This window comes from Equus caballus, chromosome X (genome assembly GCF_041296265.1).
Source record: "Equus caballus isolate H_3958 breed thoroughbred chromosome X, TB-T2T, whole genome shotgun sequence".
NCBI classification, from domain to species: domain Eukaryota; kingdom Metazoa; phylum Chordata; class Mammalia; order Perissodactyla; family Equidae; genus Equus; species Equus caballus.
The window spans coordinates 88242222-88269137 of record NC_091715.1 but is presented as its reverse complement, the minus strand read 5'-3'; the positions used below and the strand labels follow the sequence as shown (position 1 = coordinate 88269137).

General features: G+C 36.1%; 1 protein-coding gene across 8 annotated transcripts in view; it reads right to left on the bottom strand.

Annotated features, from left to right (window-relative positions):
* Nucleotides 1-26916, bottom strand: part of FAM133A (family with sequence similarity 133 member A) — a 48620-nt gene that overhangs the window by 5588 nt on the left and 16116 nt on the right. The window contains exons 1-2 of one of the 8 annotated variants that reach the window (XM_070258484.1): nucleotides 17923-18042; nucleotides 16940-17028 (exon numbers count right to left, since the gene is read on the bottom strand). The exons of the other annotated variants lie outside the window; for them this stretch is intronic. The gene's annotated coding sequence lies outside the window, so the exon portion shown is untranslated. Of the gene's footprint in view, nucleotides 1-16939; nucleotides 17029-17922; nucleotides 18043-26916 lie in introns of those variants that run through there. 8 annotated transcript variants of the gene reach the window in all.

The window sequence follows — 26916 nt, the reverse complement described above, 5'->3', positions numbered from 1 at the left end:
CACATCCTAGCCACAGTGCTTCATGGCTGGGAGCAATCTTAAAGATATGAAGCTTCTCCCAGAGGAACAGGAGGATCTGAGCAGGAGATCTATGCCACAATAGGTATCCCAGCCTTTAGATTCAGCACAACTGAGATGAGTTCCCATAATACGTGGCCTTGCTGGTTTTCAAAACCAATGAGGAATACTCCCAGAAAACTATCAAACTCAAGAAAGAGAAAAGCCTACTCTCAAAGGGCTCACACACAGATTTACCTGATCCAGAAACCAACACAAAAACCACACAAATAAAGATGCATAGTCCTTTGGTAAAAGAGAATCACTTGCCAAGCTCTGAGTGTATCTCAGAGAGACAGGAAGAGGCTAGGACCACTCCCCCAGGGACTGAGACACTAGTGGCAGCCATTATTGTGACCTGCTGACACAGATGCTGGCAGATGCCAGTGGATTTCTTCCTCTGGCCTGTTAGCACAGGCATTTGCCCCACCCACTAGTGCACTGATTTAATCCAGTGCAGCTAGGGTAGGCAGCCCACCCTAGGGACTGGCCTTGCCCACCAGCAAGCCTGCAGGGAACTGGTGGGCCCATGGATATGAGGTGCATGGGACCTCTGAAGTGGGGCAAGTGGGTCTGCCCTGGTGGGGTGTGTGAGTCTGCGGGTGGTGGGGCACGTCAAACACAGCTGACTTGTGCTCCTGGCCAACTCAAACAGCCACACAGTGGTCTGCCCCACCTTCCAATACCTGAAACCATCCTGTGTTGCAATGCCTGGGTCTGGTCCCACCCATCTGTGCTCCTGAGAGAGTTGAGAACAACCTCACACCACTGAGAGCCTCACTGGAGGCCAGCAGAAACTGCAAGCCCCTGAGCCTAGCAACCAGCCATGCTGCAGGCCTGACTCACTTAACAACTAAACAGTAGCAGTTGCGTGCTATTAGACCTTGCAGCCAGCTGTGCTGTGGCTCTCTCTGCCCAATAAAGTGACTAAAGTGACCATAGCAGTGGCATGTGGCTGAGCCTTACAGCCAGCTGGCCCAGGGACCAGCCTAGTCTACCTGTATGCCAGTAGCAAGAGCAACCCCGCCACAACAGAAGCACACACGTAGCCCACACAAGGGACACTCCTGGAACATCTTAAACAAGTGATAAGAGGAAAGTGCACTGCCAGGCCCCATAGGCCATCTCGTACATAAAGTCACATATCTAAGATTGGGAGACATAGCTGATCTACCTAATACATAGATATAAGTACAGAGAAGCAGGCAAAATGAGGAGACAAAGGAATATGTTCCAAATAAGGGAACAGGACAAATCCTCAGAAAAAGAACTAAATGAAACAGAGATAAACAATCTACCTGAGAAGGAGTACAAACTAATAGTCATAAGGATATTCACTGATCTTGGGAGAAGAATAGAAGAACACAGTGAGAACTTCAACAAAGAACTGTAAAATATAAAAAAAGAACCAATCAAAACTGAAGAATACAATAATGGAAATGAAAAATTTACTAGAGGGAATCAATAGCAGAGTAGACGACAGAAGAATGAATCAGTGATCTGGATGAAAGAGCAAAGGAAATCACCCAAATGGAACAGAAAAAAGAAAAAAGAATGAAGACAGTATAAGGCACCTCTGGGACAACATCAAGCATACTAACATCCATATTATAAGTATCCCAGAAGGAGAATAGAAAGACAAAGGGGCAGAGTACCTATTTGAAGAAATAATAGCTGAAAACTTCTTTAACCTAAGGAAAGAAACAGATGTCCAGCTACAAGCAGCATAGAGAGCAGCAAACAAGATGAATCCAAAGGGCCCACACCAAGACACATTATAATTAAAATGTCAAGAATTAAATATAAAGAGAGAATCCTAAAAGCTGCAAGAGGAAGGCAACAAGTTACACACAAAAGAAACCCCATGAGGGTATTAATTGACTTCTAGAAGGGAGTGGTAAGATATATTCAAAGTGCTGAAAGGAAAAAACCTGCAGCCAAGAATATGCTACTTGGTTAGGTTACCATTCAGAATGGAAGGAAAGCTAAAGAGTTTTCCAGACAAGCAAATACTATAGGAGTTTACCACCACTAAACCAGCCCTTAAAAGAAATGTTGAAGGGACTTATTTAAGTGGAAAAGAAAAGACCACAAGTAGGAATAGAAAAATTATCAAAGGAAAAAATGACTGGTAAAGGGAAATATACAGTAAGATAGTGTATCAACCACCTATAAAACTAGCATGAAGGTCAAAAGACAAAAGTACTAAAAATATCTATCTCTATGATAAGAGGTTAAGGGATACACACACACAGAATACCTTAAATATGATATCAAAAACATAAAATGTGGGGGGAGGGAAGTAAAAGCATAGGGCTTTTTTTTTTTATTTTTTATTTTTTATTTTTTTTTAAAGATTTTATTTTTTCCTTTTTTCTCCCCAAAGCCCCCCAGTACATAGTTGTATATTCTTCGCTGTGGGTCCTTCCAGCTGCGGCATGTGGGACGCTGCCTCAGCGTGGTTTCATGAGCAGTGCCATGTCCGTGCCCAGGATCCGAACCAACGAAACACTGGGCCACCTGCAGCAGAGCGCACGAACTTAACCACTCGGCCACGGGGCCAGCCCCAAAAGCATAGGGCTTTTAATAAAAGGTCAAACTTGAGACCATCAACTTAATATAGATTGCTATTTACCTAGGTTATTTTATATGAACCTCATGGTAATCACAAACCAGAAATGTATTATGAATACAAAAAACAAAGAGAAAGGAAACCAAACATAATTCTAAAGAGAGTCATAAAATCACAAAGGAAGAGAACAAGAGAAGAAGAAAGGAACAGAGAACTACCAAAACACTCAGAAAAAAAGTAACAAAATGGTAATAAGTACATATTTATCAAGTTATTTTATTTTTTTATTCTTTTTTATTGTGGCAACAGTGGTTTATAATGTTATATAAATTTCAGGTGTATATCATTATATATTTCTATTTCTGTGTAGATTACAACATATTCACCACCCAAAGACTAATTTCAATCCATTGATAACTACTTTAAATGTCAATGGACTAAATGCTCCCATCAAAAGATATAGAGTGGCTGAATGGAGAAAAAAACAAGACCCATAGATATGCTGCATACAAGAGACATACTTCAGACCTAAAGACACTAACAAACTGAAAGTGAAGGGATGAATAAAGATGCTCCATGCAAATGGCAATGAAAAGAAAGATGGGGTAGCAATATTTATATCAGAAAAAATAGACTTTAAAACAAAAACTGCAACAAGAGACAAAGAAGGGCACAACATAATGATGAAGGGAACAATTCAACAAGAGGATCTAACACTGGTAAATATCTATGAACTCAACATAGGAGTACCTAAATATATAAAGCAATTACCAACAGCAACAAAAGGAAAAATAGACAGCAACACAATAACACTCCACTTATATCAATGGATAGATCATCCAAAGGGATATCAATAAGGAAACATTAGCCTTAAATGACACATTAGACCAGGTGGATTTAGTAGATACATATAGAATATTTCTTCTAAAAACTGCAGAATATACATTCTCTTCAAATGTGCCTGGAACATTGTCCAGTATAGATTGCATATTAGGCTACAAAACAAGTCTGAATAAATTTCAGAAGATTTAAATAATACCAACCATCTTTTCTGACTTCAACACTATAAAATTAGAAATCAACTACAAGAATAAAACTGGAAAAGCCACAAATATGTGGTGATTAAACAAAATGCTACTGAACAACTATTGGGTCAACAAAGAAATCAAAGGATCAATTAAAAAATACCTCGAGACAAATGAAAGTGAAAATGCAACATGCCAAAATTCATGGAATACAGCAAAAGTGGTACAAAGAAGGAAGTAAATAGCAACACAGGCCTACCTCAAGAAACAAGAGGGCCAGCTCCATGGTGTAGTGGTTAAGTTCAGCACACTTCACTTTGGTGGCCCAGGTTCACAGTTCAGATCCTGGGCACAGACCTATACCACTTGTCATGCTATGCCAGCAACCCACTTATAAAGTAGAGGAAGATTGGCACAGATGTTAGCTCAGGGCTAATTTTCCTCAGCAAAAACAAACAAATTAAAAAAAAATCTCAAACAAATAATATAATAGTACACCTAAAGGAACTAGGAAAAGAAGGACAAACCCAAAATCAGTAGAAGGAAGGTAATAGTAAAAATCAGAGCAGAAATAAGTGAAATAGATACTAAAAAAATAGAAAAAAATCAATGAACCTAAGAACTGGTTCTTTGAAAAGATAAACAAAATTGACAAACCTTTAGCTAGACTCACCAAGAAAAAAAGAGAGAAGGCTCAAAAAAACAAAATCAGAAATGAAAGAGGAGAAATTACAACAGACACCACAGAAATACAAAGGATTATAAGAGAACATTATGAAAAGCTATACACCAACAAATTGGATAATCTAGAAGAAATGGATAAGTTATTAGAATCATACCACCTTCCAAAACTGATCAGGAAGAAATAGAGAATCTGAATAGACTGATCACCAGTAAGGAGATTGAAATAGTAACCAAAAACCTCCCCAAAACAAAAGTCCATGAAAACATATATAAAGATATAGGCACCCTTATGCTCAGAGCAGCATTATTCACAACAGACAAGAGTTAGAAACAACCTAAGTGCCCATTAATGGATAAATGGATAAAGAAGATGTGGTATATATACACAATGGAATACTAATCAGCCAGAAAAAAGATGAAATCTTGCAATTTGTGACAACATAGATGGACCTTGAGGGTATTACGCTAAATGAAATAAGTCAGATGGAGAAAGTCAAATACTGCATGATTTCACTCATAAGTGGAAGAAAAAAAACCCCACAAACACAGAGATACAGAAATTACATTGGTTGTTACCAGAGAGGAAGAGGAGAGGGAGGAGGGTAAAAAGGGCAATAGGGCACATGTGTAAGGTGACAGATGGTAATTACTCTTTGGGTGGTGAACATGATGGAGTCCACACAAAAATCGAAAATAATGACGTACACCTGAAATTTATATAATGTTATAAACCAATGTTACCTCAATAAAAGTAAATAAATCCATAACAAAAGAAAAGAAGGGAATATATATGAGACATGTTAAGGAGATTTTACTAAAATTAATGACCAATTGGATACAAAGGATGAGGGATAGAAAGGAATCTAGGACAAGGTTCTGGCTTGTGAGACTAGATAAAAGGCAAGGCCAATAACTAGGTAATATAGGAAATGGCACAGACTTTGAGAAAAGGTCTAGGTTCAGTACTGGATTCATAAAGTTTGAGGTGCCTGTGAGACATCTGAATGAATCTGTGTGCAGGAAATCGGATGTACGAGTGTTGGCATTCTGGAATGTAAACTGAGTTAGAGATAAAGGATTGACAGTCACTGAGTGACAGCTAAAGTCATGAGAGAAAATTAAATTAACTTGGGGAGGATTTTCAAGTGAAAAGTGTTCGAGCACTGGATCCAATTTAACACCAACACGCAAGGGGTAGGCAGAGAAAGTAAAGCCTAAAAAGAACACTTCAGAAAATTAGCCAGAGTGGTAAGAGCTAGAACAGTATCAGAAGAAAAAGTCACGGAAATACAGAGGGAGAATAAAGTTTCAAGGTAAGGACCATAATTCTCAAAGGAGTATGTTCATGAATTTCATTTGAGCAATTATTAAATATCAAAATTTTGGGAAAAAACGTAGATGTCCATCAATAACGAACAGGTTATATAAATTATAGTATATGTATACAATGAAATACTATATCCACAACATGTTGTTGAGTGAAAAGTTCACCAAATGTAAACACTGGTTATCTCTGCATATTGGGGAGGCATTATTTCCTTTTGTATGTTTTCCTATAATGTTTACATTTTCTACAATGAGCAAGTATTATCTTTATCTTTAAAAAATCCAGAAAATGAAAGATGTCATGGACAAGAATAGTAAATGCAGCAGACAGGTCAAGTAAGATAAAATCTGAAAATGTACATTATATTTGGCTATAAAGAAATCACTAGTAACCTTTGCTAATGAAATTTCAATTAAATAGTGAGGGCAGAAGCCAGAGGACAGTGGGTTGAAGACTAAATGGGAGGTGAGAAACTAGAGACATAGGGTACATAAACTCATTTTAGAAAAAAAGTAGAGAGATAAGAAGGTAACTATAATGAGGGATGCAGTAGTAAAGAAAATGATTTTTTTGTTGTTTGTATCATAAAGAAACTTGAACATATTCACAGGGTGACAAGAAGGATAAAGTATAAAGAGAAAAAGTTTTAAGAAGATAGGAATGAGAGAGAATAACTGATGTGGCAAAACCACAGAGAAAACAGAGAGGAATCAAATTAAAGTCACGGGCAGATGATGCGTTTTCTTGCAAGAGCAGAGGCAAAATACAAAGAAAGAGTATGGGTGCAGGTTTTTCCTTTTTTTGGTGAGGGGAGTGATGAAAGGGAGAAAGTTGATGCATTTCTCACATAATAGCCCTCATCTTCACTCAATGGTAGTTCCAAGGTCATCTGTTAAAATTAAGGCAGGTTGAGGTAGCATAGGAGTTTTGAGACCAATAATTAAAATTTGAACAACTGCAGAGGAGAATGGGAGAGGGTGCTGACACCAGACAAGTGTTGTAGAAGGCCTTCGGAACTTCAGACTCTGTGTTCTTTACTCAGAAGATAAAGCACACTGAGAAAAGAGAAAAAGTATCAACAACAAAGTCTCATGATCAAATATACTTTGTTTTAAAAGTATTGTGGTTTCCTTCTGTTTCTATTATAGAAGATAAACTTGATTTTCTGTATCTTTATTTATTTGCATGAACTACACTATTTTTTATTTTGTATAAAGATTAAATACAAATTATGAGAGCCTTGCTGGTAATCTGGGTGTTGTAACAGTTATTTGTTCATTCATTCTTACAACAACTCCCTTTTGATCATCTCTTATGTACCAGATACTAATGTTATATGCCATGGAGATAATGGTCTAGTAAAGGTTAACAGTCATTACACGAATATCAAGAAAATGAGCATATAATTATAATTGTGGTTAGAATGATAAAGTACAGGATGCTATGAAAGGTATAATGAGAGACCTAATTCAGAATGGAACGTCAACTCTGAGAAATTAACACAGCATTTGAGATCTGATAGATAAATCAGAGCCAGCCAGATGAAGGGGTTAAACAGGATGGGAGTAATAAAAGAGAATGTTCCAAGCAGAAGAAATATCAGATGCTAAGGTCCTGAGGTGAAAAGGAAAGGCCAAAAACAATGAAAAATATTTGCATTATTACACTGTTGTAAACCAGTCATCACATCAATTTCTCCTTCTTGAAAGTGATTGTATCTATGCCATTTTTTATTGAACATCCTCAGGCAAAAGTCACTAAGAATTTAAGCTAGTTAAAAGCATATTTTAATGTTTCACAGTGTAATTTTTATTGTAAATATCACTAAGGTTATTTATTTATTTATTTATTCTTGCTGAGGAAGATTTACCCTAAGCTAACATCAACTGCCAATCTTCTTTTTTGTACATGAGCCACCACCACAGCATGGCCACTGACAGACGAGTGATGTAGGTTTGCACCCAGGAACTGAACCCAGGGCACCAAAGCAGAGTGTGCAGAACTTAACCACTCGTTCACTGGAGCTGGCCCACTGGAGCTGGTTAGTTATTTTAGAGATCTTACTCTGTTTTACAAATCATTTCATTGAATTTTCAGTGATATGTGTAACTGTGGATGAATCCTCACAGACACATGCATGCCCTTCAGTTGAAAATCCTTTCCAAAATAGTTGGCAATCACGCCAAGTTTTAATCTGAAGCATCTAACTCTTCTGAAAGGTCTGGATATTTGAATGAGACCCCTATAAAAAGAAACTTAATGTTCTTTGTTCACACTAGCTAATGTAAGTTTAAGTACCACACTAGTGAAACAAATGCCTCTTACAAAGCTACTTAAAGGATTTAAGATAGTAAGGAGTCTATTAAATTATAAAATAATAATAATTTGCACATATATACTAACAATACCTTTAATTATCACACTATGTTTTGCCATTTGTTATTGAATAATAACATAGTGAACAGCCACAGCACAATCTAATTGACAGGCCAAATAAGAGACAAAGAGAAATCAGTGATATTTCACAATTTTCTGAAAATATCTAGCTGTAGCAAGTGTATGTAATGTGATATTTCTTCTAAATAAAACTCAAGCATGAATACATTCTATTCATGTTAAAGTTAACATGACTGTTTTGAAGGAGGAATTATCGTTCTTATCTTCACTGGAATCAACATGATAGAAAGCTGTGCTGTGTTGAAAGTATTGCCTGAAGTGAATTCTCTAGCATTGTTGCGTCATGGAGCATTTGTCAGTCTAGGCTAAAGGTGCAGAATTTGAAATACTGCCTCTTTCTTTCCTCTACAGAATTGTCAAATGACAAGGGATCAGTCTCTGTCATCTTAAGGATGATACCAGAAAGCTTATAGCAGCAATAAAATATTGCAGGTGCAAGAGATAAAAGAGAAAAGAATCGTTATGAGAGGGTAGAAGCTCTAAGTATAAATTTTAGCTAAGTATTTATTTTAAAGAAATGAGTACTTCATCCTTTTACTTATCTTGATATAGTAATATAGTAATATATCTTGGATTTCATATTCAGAAAAACAAATCATCATTATTGTCTAGCTTTTATGCTAATGAAGTGAAACGCTTTTTTAAAACAAACTTTTTATTTTAGAATATTTTTCGATTTACAGCAAAGTTGCAAGTATAGTACAGAGGATTCTTGCATCCCCTGCACCAAGTTTCCCTTATTGTTAATATTTTATATTAATATGGAATATTCACCACAACTAGTGAGCCAATAGCACATTCATAATAACTAAAGTCCATTCCTTATTAAAATTTCCTTATTTTTCAGCTAAAGTCCTTTTTCTGTCCCAGGAATTGAATCAGGACACCACATTATACTTGGTCATAATGTCTCCCAGACTCCTCTCAGACTGTGGCAGTTTATCAGAATTTCCTTGGTTTTGATGACCTTGAGTATTTTGAGCAGTGCTGATCAGATATTTACTTTTTTAGAATGCTCTTCAATTTGGGTTTTTCTGATTTTTCCTCATGGTTAGAGTTATGTTGCAAGTTCTTGGGAGGAAGAACACAGGTAAATTACCATACTCATTACATCATATCAAGGGTACATACTAACGTGATTTATCATTGAAGTTAACCTTGATCGCCTGAGGTAGTATTTGTCAGCTTTCTCCACTGTAAGATTACCCTCCCTTTCTACACTGTACTCTTTAGAAGGAAGTCACTATTTGCAGTCCATACTTAAGGAATGGGGACTTATGCTCCACCTCCTTGATGAGGGAATAGCTACATAAATTATCTGGAATTCATGTGTATGGGAGATTTGTCTATTCATCCCCATTAATTTATTTTTTCAATAATTTATTTGTATCAGCATGGACTATGAGTATTGATTTTATACTTTGGACAATACTTCAATACTACTTTATTTTATTGCTGAAGTTGTTCCAACTTTGGCCTTTGGGAGCTCTTTTGGTTCCTGTGTCCCTGTGACATACCCTCATCATTTTGTTTCTTAAGTGCTTCCTTACTTTCTGGCTCTACAAGACGCTCCAGTATCATTTTGTATATCCTCTGCATTCGCCCTAGAATCCCATTGGGGTATCATTGCTTCTAAGCCCTCTCAAGCAGATAGAGCTAAGAAATGCATGAAATGATTTTAATTTATTCAATCACATATCAAGTTTGAACTAAGTACCTGGCACTTGGACAAGTAATAAAAATTATTTAGAGACGATATGCAGAACACTGCGTTGACTATAATGTGACATCTAGATGACATGACTGCCTCATCTTCAATAGAATCCATGTTATAGTTATTTCTTAATTAGTAGGAATGGATCTCTCCTGCATACATTTCTGCAATTGTTTAAAAGGTCTAAAAGTATAGTCTAAAGAAAAGAGCAAAGGCTCTCAGAAGAAGTAGCTTTGCCCCTTTAGAAATTTGCCCTAGTTGAGAAGCCATGAAAACAATAACAGTATTGTTTTAGTGCCAGTGTCAATGTTCTAACAAATCCTCTGCAGAAAACCATTATACACGTAAGTGTCAAATTCAACTAAGCATTTTCCCAGAAGGTACTTATTTTGTCAGTGCATCTGATAAGTTTGAGAGACTCACTAGCAACTTTTTTGAGTTTTCCTTGACAACAGATTTTGCCCTATAATGTGTGTTCAGATGTGGTAAGATGTGGCTATACATGATGTAACCAAAATGTCCTAGGATCACTGAAAATTCCAGTTCCTCTATTCAAGGGATAATCTTCCCTGAACCAAAGCTAATTGAATACTAGTTTCCTTCCATCTGTGTTGCATGACTGCTATGAAAATACACCCCAAAAATAAGATTTGTCACATACCTTCTCCCCATTGTCCCAGTTTCTATCTAACATATGACTCATAACATGAATTTTTTAGAAACCCTTGACAAGATCCCTCAAGTTACAAAGCTTGTTAAGTCAGTGTTTTTCAGCTCTGAACATCTTTAAGATTTTATTTTTTTCCTTTTTCTCCCCAAAGCCCCCCGGTACATAGTTGTATATTCTTCGTTGTGGGTCCTTCCAGTTGTGGCATGTGGGACGCCGCCTCAGCGTGGCTTGATGAGCAGTGCCATGTCCGCGCCCAGGATTCGAACCAATGAAACACTGGGCTGCCTGCAGTGGAGCATGCGGCCACGGGGCCAGCCCCAGCACTGAACATCTAAAACAAATTTTGTTCACACTTGACCAGGGTGAAAATGCACTATCATTGATATATTAGACTTTCAAAGTGAGATAGAACTGCACCTTCCATTTATTCCTTATAATTCTATCTACATTTTGGTGTTAAAAAGTGATATATTTTATATTAGAGCCTTGTGAGATGCTTCTTCAGGCAATGCACTGTGTATTCAAACTGATTTGTAATCTAAAATCTGTTAACTTTTCCCTAGGATCTAGTTGTGCCAGGATACACTTCTCATCTCTTCTAACAACGTATAAAAGATAATGCCCTAAGTATAGGAAGTAAAATACCAAGGGAACTCCTCACTATTTTGCCAGTGAACAAAGTTCAAAACACATCTACTTATGCATGGCTTTAAAGAGCCTTACTTGGTTTTACGTGTTTCAGTGCTTCAATCACTACCTTCTGTACCCTGCCACCCTGACATGAATTTTTCTATGTATGTATAAAAACAGAATAGGGAATTTGATGAAATGTGTATATATGAATATACTAGCTATGAAATAGCTAACAGTATCACAGTTATTTATTGAAGCTGGGTACATTTACACGAGTCACATCTCTTCTCACACTTGAAATGACTATATATCCATATTTTCCCAAAATTCAAAGGCCAGAGAGCATATGGACTAATTTGTTACAGTAACTAAATTATAGATGCTCATTGGAAACAAGAGTCAGTTGTGCTGAGAAGCATCACAAACTGTGAAAAATTGTATTAACATTACTTTATTAGGCTGAAATCAAAGGGGACTACATTTCCATGACTGGTCTGATTTGAAAAACCATGTGGAAGAGATGACTCAGTATTCATCCTCAGGTGGAGAAAATAAAGTTCTCAACACCAGTAAAAGTACTGAGGAAGAGTTGGCTTGATGAAGGCAGATAAAGTAGTAGCTTAGGAAAATTCGCTAGGCAGGCTATACTAACACCACGGATACAGCAAATCATCATTAGAGTTCATTATCATTAGAGCTGAAGACCCAGCTCCCCCATCTACTTGCTGAGTGCTCTCAGACAAACCATATAACCGCTCTGTGTCTCAGTTCTCATATCTGAAAATTGAGCCAATAATGATCATTCTCTTTTACAATCCCATCCCCTGCCCCAGGTTCAAATTAAATATTCTTTGGCCATAGTTTTAAAACTGTAGAAGTCTATATAAATGTAAAGACTTGATATTCCTATGACTATTACCATTAATCATGTAACAATGATTACAACTGTTCAGTATTCACCATGAATGGGTACTGTTCCATGTGGTTCATATGTATTATCTCATTTAATTCTCACTACTCCATGAAGTAGGTACTATTATTTTCCCCATTTGACTGATGGGGAGATTCACTGTCAGGAAGGTTAAGTAATTTATCCAAGGTCTTAGATAGCTAGAGGGTGCTAGAGCCAAGACTGGATTCCTAGCAGCCTGATTTGAAGCCTGCATTAGTAAAGAATGTTGTAGCATGAAAAGTGGCTGCAAATTCCAGCTGAGGACTCGAATGAAAATACAACGGTTATTTGTAGCTGTACATCTATCCCTTAAGTTCTGAAAGTCACAGGACAAATGTTCGCCTAAAAGTGCAGAAGAAAGTCTAATGTTAATAAAATTTAAATTGGCTGATAATATCAGTTTCTATAAATTGGGACAACTTGAAGCAGGTGTTCCACTAACTGTTAAATCGATCTAAATTTTTCAGATACATGAAGCGTAAATCTCTCTTGGGGTGGGAGTGGAGATGGGAGTCTAGCTTAAACTAGTCAATGTATTTTTCTTCATTACCATGCGGCTGGATACAACTAACTGTTATGATAATGAGGATAACTTGGGAAAATAGAAATGTATAGAAAACTCAAAACACCATTTAAATTATTATTTTCAACTTTTTTCCTTACCCAACCTAATTACCAGAGCTGTTAAAATGGATTGACTCGTTTTCTCTTCTCTCTTCACACCTGCAAGTATGGGTATGCTTAAAGAACAGTGTTAGCTATAACTAGCAAAAAGGAAATGGAAACTATACAAATCAGCCTGGATAACCCACAAACTCTACAAAGAATTTCTTCCTTTTATATTCAAGATTACTTACTTTTCCCTCATTGCATTGCAGATCCCTGAAGGGTACAGGCTATACCATTGCCCAGCCTACCATGCTCTATCCACTACCTTGGCAGATATTCTGAGTTACAGAATTTGCTAACCTGACACTGAACAATGTTATATCAGTTTATTTTTACCTATTTATTATATCATTGCCAGTAGCAATTATCATGCAGTACTCAGGAATATAGAAAAGTTCCACACTAGGAAGTCAGCTGATTTCACCTATACTCCCCTGAATCTTTTTCACCTTTTGACTGACACTGAAATAATCTGCCTATATTATTACCTGATCAGGAATCTGAATATCTTGGTATGCTGGCTTTATTTACTCCAAACTCAGTAACTCTAGATAACTGTTATTCTCTATGGAAGAAGTCAATTCTAATCTGGAATCCCTCAACGGCCCTGAATATGAGCATACAGATTACTTACGCAATCCCTTAAATCTTTTGATAAGCAGTTCTATCAAAATCTTGTAATCTATTTGGCTTAATCTATTCCAAAAAGTTTGAGCATGAAGTTCCTCATGGTGGGAACAAATTTGATATCTTAAAAATTAGAGAAACACCTAAAATGTTTATGGCATGCTGAAACAGAAGAAAACTTGCTTTTCACCAGTCTGAATTACTGACTTAGAAAATAAATCATGGCTTTATAACTTTATTTTGACCATAATACAATTTAAAACAGAAAAAATATCTTAAAATAAGTTTGAATCTGTATGGCAAAAATATATAATATGAATGTAGGTAATTCACTTACGCACTCAAACATTTATTGAGATTCTACTATGAACCAGCACTAGTGTTAAACAAGACAGATGAAATTCATGAATTCATGGGGCTTACATTTTAGAGGAGGAAGATAATTAACAAATTTGGGCTTTATTCCAAATATGTCAGAAGGGTCTAATCAAGACTTTAACAGAAAATACTGGATGGGGGAGAGAGAGGGCAACAAGTTAAATGACATAATGAGGAAACACACAGATAAATCCACAATGTGGGATGTTCTATAAAACAAACATCTGGTCTTTTCTAAAAATTACATGGGGAAAGATGAAGATTGTTCTAGAAAAAAGATTTAAAAAGACATAATTAAATGCCATGCATTAACCTTGATTTTATCCTGGTTCAATAAAACAAAAGTTATATGAGGTTTCTTTTTGGAGTGATGGAATTGCTTTTTGGTTTTTGTTTTGTTTTGTTTTGTTTTTTGGTGAGGAACATTGGCCCTGAAATAACATCTGTTGCCAATCTTCCTCTTTTTGCTTGAGAAACACTGTTGCTGAGCTAACATCTGTGCCAATCTTCCCTCATTTTGTGTGAGATGTCGTCATAGCATGACTTGACGAGCAGTGTGTAGGTTCATACCTGGGATGTGAACCTGTAAATCCCGGGCTGCCAAAGCAGAGTACATGAACTTAACTACTACACCACCAGGCCGGCCCCAGAAATGTTTTAAAATTAGATTGTGGTGATGGCTGCACAACTTTTGTAAATTTGGAGTAAATCATTGAATCTTAGACTAAAAATAAATGATTTTCATAGTATGAAAATTATACTCCAGGGGCCGGCCCGGTGGCACAGCAGTTAAGTGCACACTTTCCGCTTTGGCGGCCTGGGGTTTGCCAGTTCGGATTCCGGGTGTGGACATGGCACCACTTGGCACGCCGTGCTGTGGTGGGTGTCCCACATATAAAGTAGAGGAAGATGACATGGATGCTAGCTCAGGGCCAGTCTTCCTCAGCAAAAGGAGGAGGATTGGCAGTTCTTAGCTCAGGGCCAATCTCCCTAAAAAAAAATTATACTCCAATAAAGCCATTAAAAAAGATTTTGAGGGGAGATCTAGGGATATCTAACATTGATGAGTATTAGATGGTATCAGGGAATTATTTTCAATTACCTTAAATATTATAATATTGAGAGTATGGAAGAGACTGGCCCTTATTTTTAGGAAATGCATCCTGAAAATTTTGCATATGAAGCATCATGAGGTCTGTAACTTACTCTCAAATTGTGCAGCAAAACAGAGAAACTAAATACAACAAAATGGTAAAAATTCTTGACTAGGTTGTGGGTATATAGGTGTTCACTGCAAAAGTTTTTCAAGTTTTCTATGTGTTTGAAAATTTCATAACAAAAAGTTGGAAAATATCTTAATTTTTAAGAGAGAGAGAACAAAAAGAGAGCCATGGAAGGATATTAAGGAGTGATATGATTTTTTGTTTTTGGTGATCTTAACAAACAAATTGGACCTGCTCACTGTATGATTTGATCAGTTAGACAAAAATCTCTCAGTTGCTGAAAACTAAATAAATTGAGTGTATGGAGAAATAACCGATTATGAAGCTACAAATAATCTTGGCCTAAGGTCGCCTGCAGCAGTACAGTCCTCCCCCCTTATCCACAGGGGATAACTTCCAAGACCTCCAGTAGATTCCTGAAACCACGGATAGTACTGAAACCCTATATATACTATGTTTTTTCCTATACATGCATGCCTATGATAAAGTTTAATTTATAAATTAGGCAAAGTCAGAGATTAACAGCAATAACTAATAATAAAATAGAACAATTATAACAATACACTGTAATAAAAGTTATCATAGATCTTAGCAACCAAAGCATATGGGTTTTTTCCTTTCCTTATTAACTTTCACCTTTTCACTTAAAGGAAACACTTCACAGCTTCTCTTTGGCATATACAAATTTCCAGCATCACTCCTCTTGCACTTTGCGGCTAATATTATGTAAAATAAGGGTTACTTGAATACAAGCACTGCGATAGCGCCACAGTTGATCAGATGACCAAGACGGCTACTAAGTAATAAGTGTCTAGTAGCTTATAGAGCATGGATAGGCTGGAGAAAGGGATGATTTATATCCTGGGTAGGAGGGAGCAGGATGACATGAGATTTCATCACAATAGTCAGAACGGTGAGCAATTTAAAGCTTATAAATTGTTTATTTCTGAAGTTTTCCATTTAATATTTTTGGACTGCACTTGACCGTGGGTAACTGAAACTGTGGAAAGGGAAACCAAAGTTAAAGGGAGACTACTGTATAAATAGTGGTCATGCACTTCACCTTTCTATTCTGCTTCCTCTCTCTTCCACTTTTACCTTTCAATTTTGGCTAGTTCACTTTTGTTGTGGCCAACACATAAAGTCAAGGATCCCTAATGCTCTTGGCATAAAAACCAAAGACCTTAATTGAGTCTATGGGCTCCAGTCTAAATAATCTGGCCACTACTTCTCACTTCAAGCTTACCTTCCGCCCCATTCATCCTCCTCCCTCCCTGTATTTCAAACTCAATGATCTTTACTCAGTATCTCAGATATGCCATATTCCCTCTACCCAGGGCCTTTGCACGTAGTATTCCCGTCCCTAAGTGCAACCTGAATATTCTTTATTTAGAGAAACCTTTATTGATGTCCTTGAAAAAGTTAGGGCAGACACTTATGCCCTGATAGGATCTTGTATTTTTTCTTTTAATACTCATTGCAATGATAATTATCTAATTATTTGTGCAATAATAAATTTATTACCATTCTCCTCCACTAGATTATGGTTTCATAAGGAAAGGATCTATGTGTAGTGTACTTACTGCCGAAGCTCTCAAAAAACATTAACATATAAATATGTTATTGTTTCTTTCATTTAAAAACCAAAAAGATCACCTCTCTCAACCCCATTTTCCCTGTTATCTAATGCTCCCTTTCTCTGTTGCCCTTTTTTAGCAAAACTCTTAGAAAGAGCTGTTTATACAGTTTTCACCTTCTCTTCTCCCACTCTCTCTTGAATCTACACCAATGGGGCTTTCACCTCAATCACTTCATGGGAACATTTTTTGTCCAGGATACTAATGACCTCCACGTCACTAAAACTAATGATCAATTCTCATACTTTGTCTTACCTTCATCAATAAGCATCAATTCACAAAGTGGATCACTCCCTCATCCGTGAAACACTTACCTCAGTTGGCTTACAGAATTACACACACTCATGGTTTTCCTCTCACCTTCCTAACTGCTTCTTTCTAGTCTCCTTTTCAGATTCTTCCACTTTGATCAAAAATAAATGAGAAACGAGATAATATTTGTTAAAGTCCTTGCACTAAGTTGGCAGTAAGTTTGAGGTTACAGAAGCAAAACTTAAAGTAACCAAAAAATGTAAACAAATTTGAAAAGTCATGCTGACCAGAACAAAAGCTTCTTTTATTCAGCCAAAGTAATAATCCTCCTTAAAAGGTTATGATTAGCCCTTCTCACCATTATAGCAATTTATTCAATCATAAACAGCTGTCTACTATAAGTAACGACAGACTGCTCCCTGCTTTCATACTTTTCCTACCTATAATTGGTCCCCTAATGTATTCTCTCCTCATTGCCTACTGAAACTCCTTCACCCGCAATGGAATCATTGTTCTGAAACTCAACAAAATTCTGCCCCAACACCTGGACTCCTATTTTATATTTCTATAGTACTTTCAAATTTACAACGTATAATAACAAAAGAGCAATATTGAGGTAAATCTTATGAAATAATTTCACAGTCCAAAACAATCTAAGGAATAAATTTGTTTTCTACCAGTCTGGAGTCTGGAGTTTGATGGACTCAAACCCTAGTTCTGTCACTTCCTGGTTATAAACCTAGACTACACCACTATCAACAGATTCCCTGCTCTTACTTTCCCCTCCTCCATCTCCTGAATCCTCTTCCATCTGAACATCCTCAATTAAATAGTTCTTTATTTCCAGAGGAAGCTCAAAAATTTCTATATAAAAGGAGCTTGGGGCAGTAATCTGGTTCTTAGAGAAAGTTAGGGACTTAAAGTTGTACTTCCAGGGAAGCACACTTGTTTACTTAGATTTTTTATTTGAGGTGGCTATGGGGAGATGATGGAGACTTGAGGGGGAATAATATCTCCTAGGCTACTCCATAGCATCACCACCTACCTATTTCTTCTCTTCCTGAACAGGGAAGGCCTCCTCAGAGCATTTTATTTTCTGTTATGCACCTTGCAAGACACAGCACGGTGAAGCTGGCAGCCATTTTGTTTTCCATTAGCCCTGCCCCAAATCAGTTATCCTTATAAAACTGCCATCTACTTCCTCAATACTCACTGTGATTTGCACACAGTTCTGACCAATTAGAGGCCTGGAACTGGTTAGATGTTATTGATTTAGCCAGTTAACAGAAACTTAACTGAAACCCATGAAATTTTTCCCAGCAGTGAACCATCACTTTAAGAACACAGGCTTATTTAAAGATAGCAAGGTTCTCCGTAGAATAGTCCTGCTCAAGGTATAGTCCACTAGCCCTCAAGATCAGAATCATTTAGGGTGTTTTTTAAAAACACAAATTCCTGTGCTCGATCCCAGACAAAGTGTATCAGAATCTCTGGGAGTGAGACTTAGGAATTTGTAATTTCAATAATTTCCTCAGGTTATTATGGTATAAATTAAAGCCTGAAAACTACTGCCATAAGGGAAATTTCAACAAGAAACAACAAGAAAAATAGGAAAAATAAGCATATTCTATATCACCACATAGTTCTTTTATTGATTGCAAGTGGATGGATGATGTCACCCACATGCCCTTCCATACAGATATAATATTTGCCTCCCTCCATATAGACACTATTTACAATTCTATTGATATGCCAGTAGTACCAGGATTAGGGAGGCTAATTCAAACTAACTAAAGTCACAAGATATCTATGTATAAATCAGAAGGTCCGTCTATTAGTTTATAATGGGAAATATAGTAAACAGGGATATTCAGTTTGATAAGCAGCATATTCTGAATCTATTAGCCAATATACATACAAAACCAAATTATAATCAGAAATTACATGGTGAATCTGGAATCCTTAAAAAAAGGGGTTAGTAGATACTCTTAATGATTACTACCTCCAGACTTAATTTTATTTACCCACCCATCTCCACCATTGCATTGGGGACAAGAGTATTCCAATCTGATAATCAAGGCACTCTCTTTCCTAGACATTGCTGGAAGCTCACAGGTAGCTCTCTGATTTTCCCTAAAGTAGCAATTTTCTTTGAGATAATTCAGTCTCCTGTTAAATGATCAGATTTTACCTTTTCAATTTATGATAACATTCTATTCATACTTCCCTGAAACTCAACCAAAACTTTTGGTGTTTCCAAATTGAATTATATATTCACAAGAAGTCTCTTGGTTTAATTTTGCAGGTGGCTTATCTTAATATGGCTTTTAATTTTTCTTAATTTCACTTTGAATTTCTGACTCCATTGTACTGACCTTACAAGATACCTGGAATTTTGAAAATATAAGCAATAAAATTTTAACGAGTTCTTAAGAATGTTCAGTATACTGTCTATACTATAGTCTAATGGTAAAAGTGTCATGGCAGAAGTTTTACATTATAAATGTTATATTATGGTAATTGGAGAATATTTTCAAAACTTTTTCCCGTGTTAAAAGACATTCCATAAAGATGGTAAATAAAACTATGAAAAGACGCTCAACATAATATGTTATCAGAGAAATGCAAATTGAAAGAGCAACAAGATACTGCCACACATATTAGAATGGGCAAAAATCTGGAATACTGACAACACCAATCTTTGACAAGGATATGGAGCAATAAGAACTCTCATACATTGCTGGTGGGAATGCAAAACAGTACAGGCATGTTGGAGGACATTTTGAGGGTTTCTTATAAAACTAAACATACTCTTATCATACAATCCAGCAACCACATTCCTTGATATATATCCAAAAGAGTTGAAAATTTATGTCCACACAAAAACCTGCACATGGATGTTTATAGCAGCTTTATGCATAATTGCCAAAACTTGGAAGCAACCAAGATGTCTTTCAGTATGTGAAGGGATAAGTAAACTGTGGTACTTCCAGGCATTAGAATACTATTCAGCACCAAAAAGAAATGAGCTATCAAGCCATAAAAAGACATGAAAGAAATTTAAATGCATATTACTAAGGAAAAGAAATCCATGTGAAAAGGTTACGTAGCTGTATAATTCTAACTATATGACATTCTGGAAAAGGCAAAACTATGGAGACAATAAAAAGGTCAGTGGTTGCCAGGGGTGGGACAGTGGTGGGGGGAGATGAAAAGGCAGAGCACAGAGGATTTTTAGGGCAGTGAAAATACTCTGTATGGTACTATAATGGTGGAAACATGTCATTATACATTTGCCCAAACCAATAGAATGTACAATACCAAGAGTAAACACTAAACTATAGACTTTGGGTGATTATGATGTGTCACTGTTGGTTCATCCTTGGTAAAAAACCCACCATTCTGGTGAGTGATATTGATAATGGGTGAGGTTATGCATGTGTGGAAGGCAGAGGGTATACAGAAAAATCTCTGTACTTTCCTCTCAATTTTGTTGTAAACCTAAAACTGCTCTAAGAAATAAAGTCTTAAAGAAAAGGCATTCCAAATGAAATTACTATAAATAATAAGCATGCCATATCATCTTTCCTAAAACATGTTTAGCCATATTGGCATTTATATCTTTTTCATTTCGACTTGTTTCTTTTGATCTTTTCTTCATCTTCTAAAGATAATAGATGATCTCTGTTCTGCCAACTCAATGCAATTCTTCTATGTGGGCACTCATTCCACTCATTCTTTCCCTTTTAAAAATAACCCCTAGATTTTTTAAAAGGTCTAAAATATAGGTGTTATTTTTTACTAGATAATAATCAACATTTGGCTTTTAATGAAGATTATATTTATCTAGGTATTTCTTTGTTCAGTCTTTGTTCAGGCCTTATAGATTGTGGAAATACTTCAAAAGGGCAACTGGAAGGAAGGAAATGCCAAACTTGTTACTTCAAAGTTATAAAAGCTTGATATGAAACTTACAAAAAGAATCCGTTATAAAAAGCAACAACAGTAAAATTACTACTAAAATGCCTGGATGTGTGCTGAATTGAGAAGGGCCTTGGACTTAGAAAATGGTTCTAATGTTGCACCTCACATCCACTAGTTGCATAACCTTAGGTCAGTCTTTTGGTCTCTGTGAGTCCAGTCTTCCCACTGATAAAATGAGAAAAGTTGTCTCTAGTTTATGGGCTTTGGTAAAAGTCAAATAAGGTACTATATGCAAACATACTTCAAAAAGATAAATGTGTTAGGCTGATGTAATTTCTTATTTTAGAATTGTTAGTATTAAAATTAAAGGGAGGATCTCTGACCCTATTTAACAAAAATTTCAAAGCAAATTTTGAAATTAAAGAATATACATATGATTGACATTACACATGCACACACACACAATGATAAGCTTTTAGGAGGGTCTTATAAATAATACAGATTTCTATGCAAATACTGTGCACCAGGTATGCCCTACTTGCTATATATAGATACATGTCATTCTTTACTCTTTTCTCTCTCTAGTCCATCTTCCACATTGCCAACTCTAGTTACATTCCTTAAAAAAAAACCTCTAATTCAGTCACTCCCTAATGTTTATTTAATTAAACTTGAATTCCCTAGTTTGGCAGAAAGACCCTGCCTCAATCTGAGTCTCCAACTTCATCTCCCCTTAGCTCTCTTCCTCTTATTCTCTCCTCTTTCCCCATTTATCACTGAGATCTCTATGCTTCAGCTACAGAAAATACCTTACTATTCCTCAAATATCCCAGGACCTTTCCTAACTAACTCTGACTTTGAACAAACATGTTGTTTCCTTTGCCTAGAATAACTTTCCTTTAATCCCTGACTTCTCAGTTGCTCCTAGCAGGAAATAATTTCTTTCTCCCTTATATTTCCATGGCATGTTCACTCATTCATTCAACCAATATTTATTGAGTGTTTCCTATGTGCCCAGCACTGTGCTAGAAAATGCTGGTATTCAATCATGGTCCCTAACTTCATATATTTTAGAAATGCTCATATTAAATAAATAACCCACAAACAGCTACATAATTAAAACTGTGATACTGCTAAAAGAAAATGTATAGGGTTTGATGACTGCACATAACTAGTACTTAGTCTATAGGTTCAGGGAGACTTCTCTTTGAAAGGGGGATTTAAAATAAGACTTTAAAGATAAATAGTCATCAGCTAGGTAAAGAGGATGGGGGCCTGTTCAAGGCAGAATGAAAAACATAGTGAAAGTACTGAGAGAGGAATGAGTTTGACTCCTTCAAGAAACAACAGCCCAACATGACTGGAGGGTAATGATCAATGGTGATGGTTGTATGGGATGATGCTGGAAAAATGGGCAAGATCATTATCATGAACCTTGTAAGCAATATTAAAGATTTTGAACTTTGTCCAAAAAGCTGTGGGAAGACTTTTGAATAGAGGAGAAAGAGAGACATGCTTACATCTGCATTTTAGAAATATTATTCTTTCTAGTATGTGGAAAATAGATAAGAGGTAAGATTGGATGCATAAGCAATGCTAATCTAGGTGAGAGATGATGGTTACTTGGACTAGTTTGAGGTTAGAATGCCATGGCTCTTGAATAATACCCTTAACTGAACATCATACTGTATATGAAGTGTGGAGCCACTGAAAATTTTAAGCAGGGAAGTGAGGTGATCATATTTTCATTTTTAAAAGATCACTTTGCCCCTTGTATGAAGAAATGATATTAGTGGGCTAAGAAGAAATGCAGAGTGATGAGTTAGACAATAGTCCAGTTATGATAGTTTGGAATGGGGTGGTAGGAGTTGATGAAAATGGTCTGGATTAGGATGTTGGTGCTAGAGTAGGAGACAAATGGGCAGATATGAGATACTATTTTGGAGGTAGAACCAAGAAGACTCAGTAACTGATTATCGGATACGGGATAAGGGAGAAAAAAGGAATCAAGGATGACTATGAAGTATCTGGAACTTGGCAGACAGGTGTCATTTATTGAAACGGGGCTCACTAAAAAAGAATAGTGGTAAAGGGTGGGTGAGCAAATTAGTTTTTGCATATTAATTTTGAGATTCCTGCTAGACATCTAAGTAGAGATTTTGAATACGTAGTTGATTATATGAGTCTGGGGCACAAAAGAGATGCACACTTGGCTGTCTGCCTTATACCTCAGTTAGTTTAGACTCTGACACTACATGGAGAATTTCCTTAGGGCTGTAATAATGATTTATTCATCTATTATTTCCCATGGTATCAAATACATAAGAAGTGCTTGATATATCTGTTTATCTGAATTAAATTATGTAGTCAATCTCAGTCACTGTTTCATCACAACTCCAGACACATAATTAATACAAAGCAAAAAAATTATTCAGTAACCTATACATTTTATATTTACAAGACAAGTGGTAGTTTAACATATTTTTTGATTGAATTGGCATAGCTCAATAGATATCCTATCACTGGGCTTTTGGAGTTTGATGTGCTTGGAACACAAACTCTCATAAAAATACATGCATGCTAGAACTTCTGACTATGTCTAGGTGAGGAGACGAGGAAATCTTCTCTCCCAAAAGCACTATACACCTGACAAAATTAACAAAAGCAACCATTTCAGCACTCTGGAAATTGACCAATATCATACATCCACCTAAGAAGTGTTTATTCTTGAAAAATCACTGACATTGAGGTACAAAAGTTCAGAATCTATGCATTAGGGCCTGGAGCTGCTCCCATATTCCCCACTCTCAGTTCATTCAGCTCAGAGGTTCTGCCAGGACTTAGTCACTGAAAACCACAAAACGTTGCTGAGAGAAATTAAAGAATATCTAAATAAATAGAGAGACATTTTATGCTCTTGGATTAGAAGACTCAATATTGTTAAGATGGCAATTCTCCCCAAATTGATAGATAGATTAAATGCAACCCCTATCAAAATCTCAGCCAGCTTCTTCACAGAAATTGACACTGACAAGCTGATCCTAAAATTCATATGAAATTACAGGGATCAAAATAGCCAAAACAAACTTGAAAAAGTTGAACAAAATTGGAGGATTCACACTTCCAGATTTCAAAAATTACGATAAAGCCACAGTGAATCAGACAGGGTGGTATTGGTACAAAGATAGGCACATAGATAAGTAGAACAGAACTGAGAGCTCAGAAATAAATCCTTACATTTATGGTCAATTGATTTCCCACAAATGTACCAAGACAATTAAACGGGGAAAAGAATAGTGTTTTCAACAAATGGTGCTTGGATAATTGGATACCCACATTAAAAAATAAACAGCAAAAGAAATTAGACCCTTATTTCATACCAGATACAAAGAATTAACTCAAAGTGGATCACAGTGCCAGCCCTGGTGGCCTAGGGGTTCAGTTTAGCACACTCCGCTTTGGTGGCCCACGTTCAGCTCCTGGGTGAGGACCTACACCACTGTCAGTGGCCATGCTGTGGCCGTGGCTCACACACAAAAAGAAGAAGATTGGCAGCAGATATTAGCTCAGGGCGAAACTTCCTCAGCAAAAAGAAAGTGGATCACAGACCCAAATTTAAGAGTTAAAACTATAAAACTTCTAGAAGAAAATATAGGAGAAAATTTTCATGACCTTGGGTAGGGCAGAGAGTTTTTAGATACAATATTGAAGGCATAATCCACAGAAGAAAAAGTTGATAAACTGGACTTTATCAACTTTTGCTCCTCAAAAGTCCTCAATAAGAAAATAAAAATACAAGCCACAGACTAGAGGAAAATGTTTGCAAATCACAGATCTGATAAAAGTGCTTGTATGCAGAATATCTGAATAACTCTTACAACTCAGTAATTATTAGGAAGACAAAAAGCTCAATTTAAAAATGGGCACATGATTCGAATAGATATTTCCCCAAAGAAGATATATGAATGACTAAAAAAGACACGAAAAGATATGCAACATCATTAGTCATTAGGCAAATGTAAATCAAAACCTCACAAGAAAGTATTACATATCCACTAGAATGGCTATAATCAAAAAGACAAATGATACCAAGTATTGAGGAGGATATGGAGAAAGTGGACCACTTGTGCACTGCTGGTGGGAATGTAACATGGTACAGACATTTTGGAAAATATAGCAGTTTCTTAACGAGTTAAACCCAGATTTACCATATAACAGCAGTTTCACTCCTAGGAATCTAACCATGAGAGATAAAAATATATGTCCACTGAAATATGTATGTAAATATTCATGGTAGTATTACCCATAATAGCAAAAATCTTGGAAAAAATCCAAATGTCCACCTCCTAGTAAATGGATGAACAAAATGTGATATATCCATACAAGGAAATACTATTAATCAATTAAAACGAACAAGCTACTGATATATCCTACAACATAGATACACCTTAAAAACATTATGCTCAGTGAAAGAAGCCAGAAACAATGAATCACATATTGTATGATTCCATTTATATAAAATGTACAGACAAGGCAAATGTACAGAGACAGAAAACAGAAGAGCATTTGTTGAAGCCTGGATGCGGGAGCAGGGATTAACTGCTAATGGGCCCCAGAGAACATTTTGGGATGATGGAAAAATTTTAAAACTGAATTGTGGTGATAGTTGTGCAACCCTATTGATTTACTAAAATCACTGAATTATACACTAATAAGAGAGAATTTTATAGTATGAATTTTATATTTCAATAAATCTGTTTAAAAAAAAAAACACAGGGATACAGTAAATGGGAGAATTTGGTGGATTTCATCTAAGCCCCCTCCTCTTGGCTTTCCTTAAGCCTACGTATGTACTAATCTTCATAAAATCTCCATCTACACTAACACTCCTTACATACCAATAAATTACAAGCCTATATTTCCAGCCCTGACTGCTAAGCTTTTTTCCAGTTCTAATGTCACATATCTAGTTACCTTTCATACTACTCTCTGCACAAGTTAACTAACTCCTCTTCTCTACCTCTTACCTCAATAAGCTTTCCTTCTCAATTTTTCCATAACTGTTAGTGGCATCTTTATCTGTTCTGTATTCCTCACAATTTCAGTGTTGTTTTCAGTCTCACTATCTTAATCCCCACATTAAATTAGAAACATAGCAAACTAATTTTTCTCCCAAACATCTCTTAAATTTGCCCTTTCCACTATCTAATCAAGCATTCTTAGCATATTTTGCTGATTTTAAATCTATATACAGATGCTAAAGCAATCTGCCTCATATGTTATTTTCCACATCACTACTTTCCTTGAAAACCTATAGTACCTTTAAGTGTACATATACATATATAGTTTTTCTTTCAAACAAAAAATCTGCTAAAAAAATTTTCAAACAAAAATCAACCATGGAATACACCACCTACATGTAAGCACAGTTAATACCTTGTTGACTTTACTTCCAGATGTTTTAATGTGTATTTATGCCCTTTATTTAAAAAAATTAATTCATATACATAATATTTTGTAACCTGCTTTTGTGGCTGAAAACCATATTTTGATTATCTTTCTAAATCAATAAATATTCATCACTGTGGATAGCAGATTAGTGTTCCTTTGTATAGATGGACTTTATTTTATTTAATCAAACTATTGTTCCCTACTACATTAAATCTAAATTTATAAAATTCTCTTTCAAAGTCTTCCCCAACCTTATGTGCTCTAATACCATCTCTTATTATTTTCCAATGTGAACCCTTCATCCCAGACAAGGCAATCCACTTGGACCTCACATATATCTAGTTAATTCCTGCTCTTTACATCTTCTTGTACGCTTAGCACTGATATATAACATTTTCACATGTATTTTTTACTTACTAATATAATTACTCTTGGAGTGCTTCATGCTTTTATTTTTCCTCTCCTAAATTAGACTGTGTGCTACATCAAAGTCAACTTTCAAGGTTTTATTTTTTTTCCTGTACCCTCAAAGCAATCACCATAGTGCTGAGTATATAGTAGGTAATGATTAAATGAATGCTGATCTAAATTAATAATTCATGTTCTTGCATTCATTTATCATAAGTTTGTGAGCACTACTATGTACATAACACTGGATTAAGTG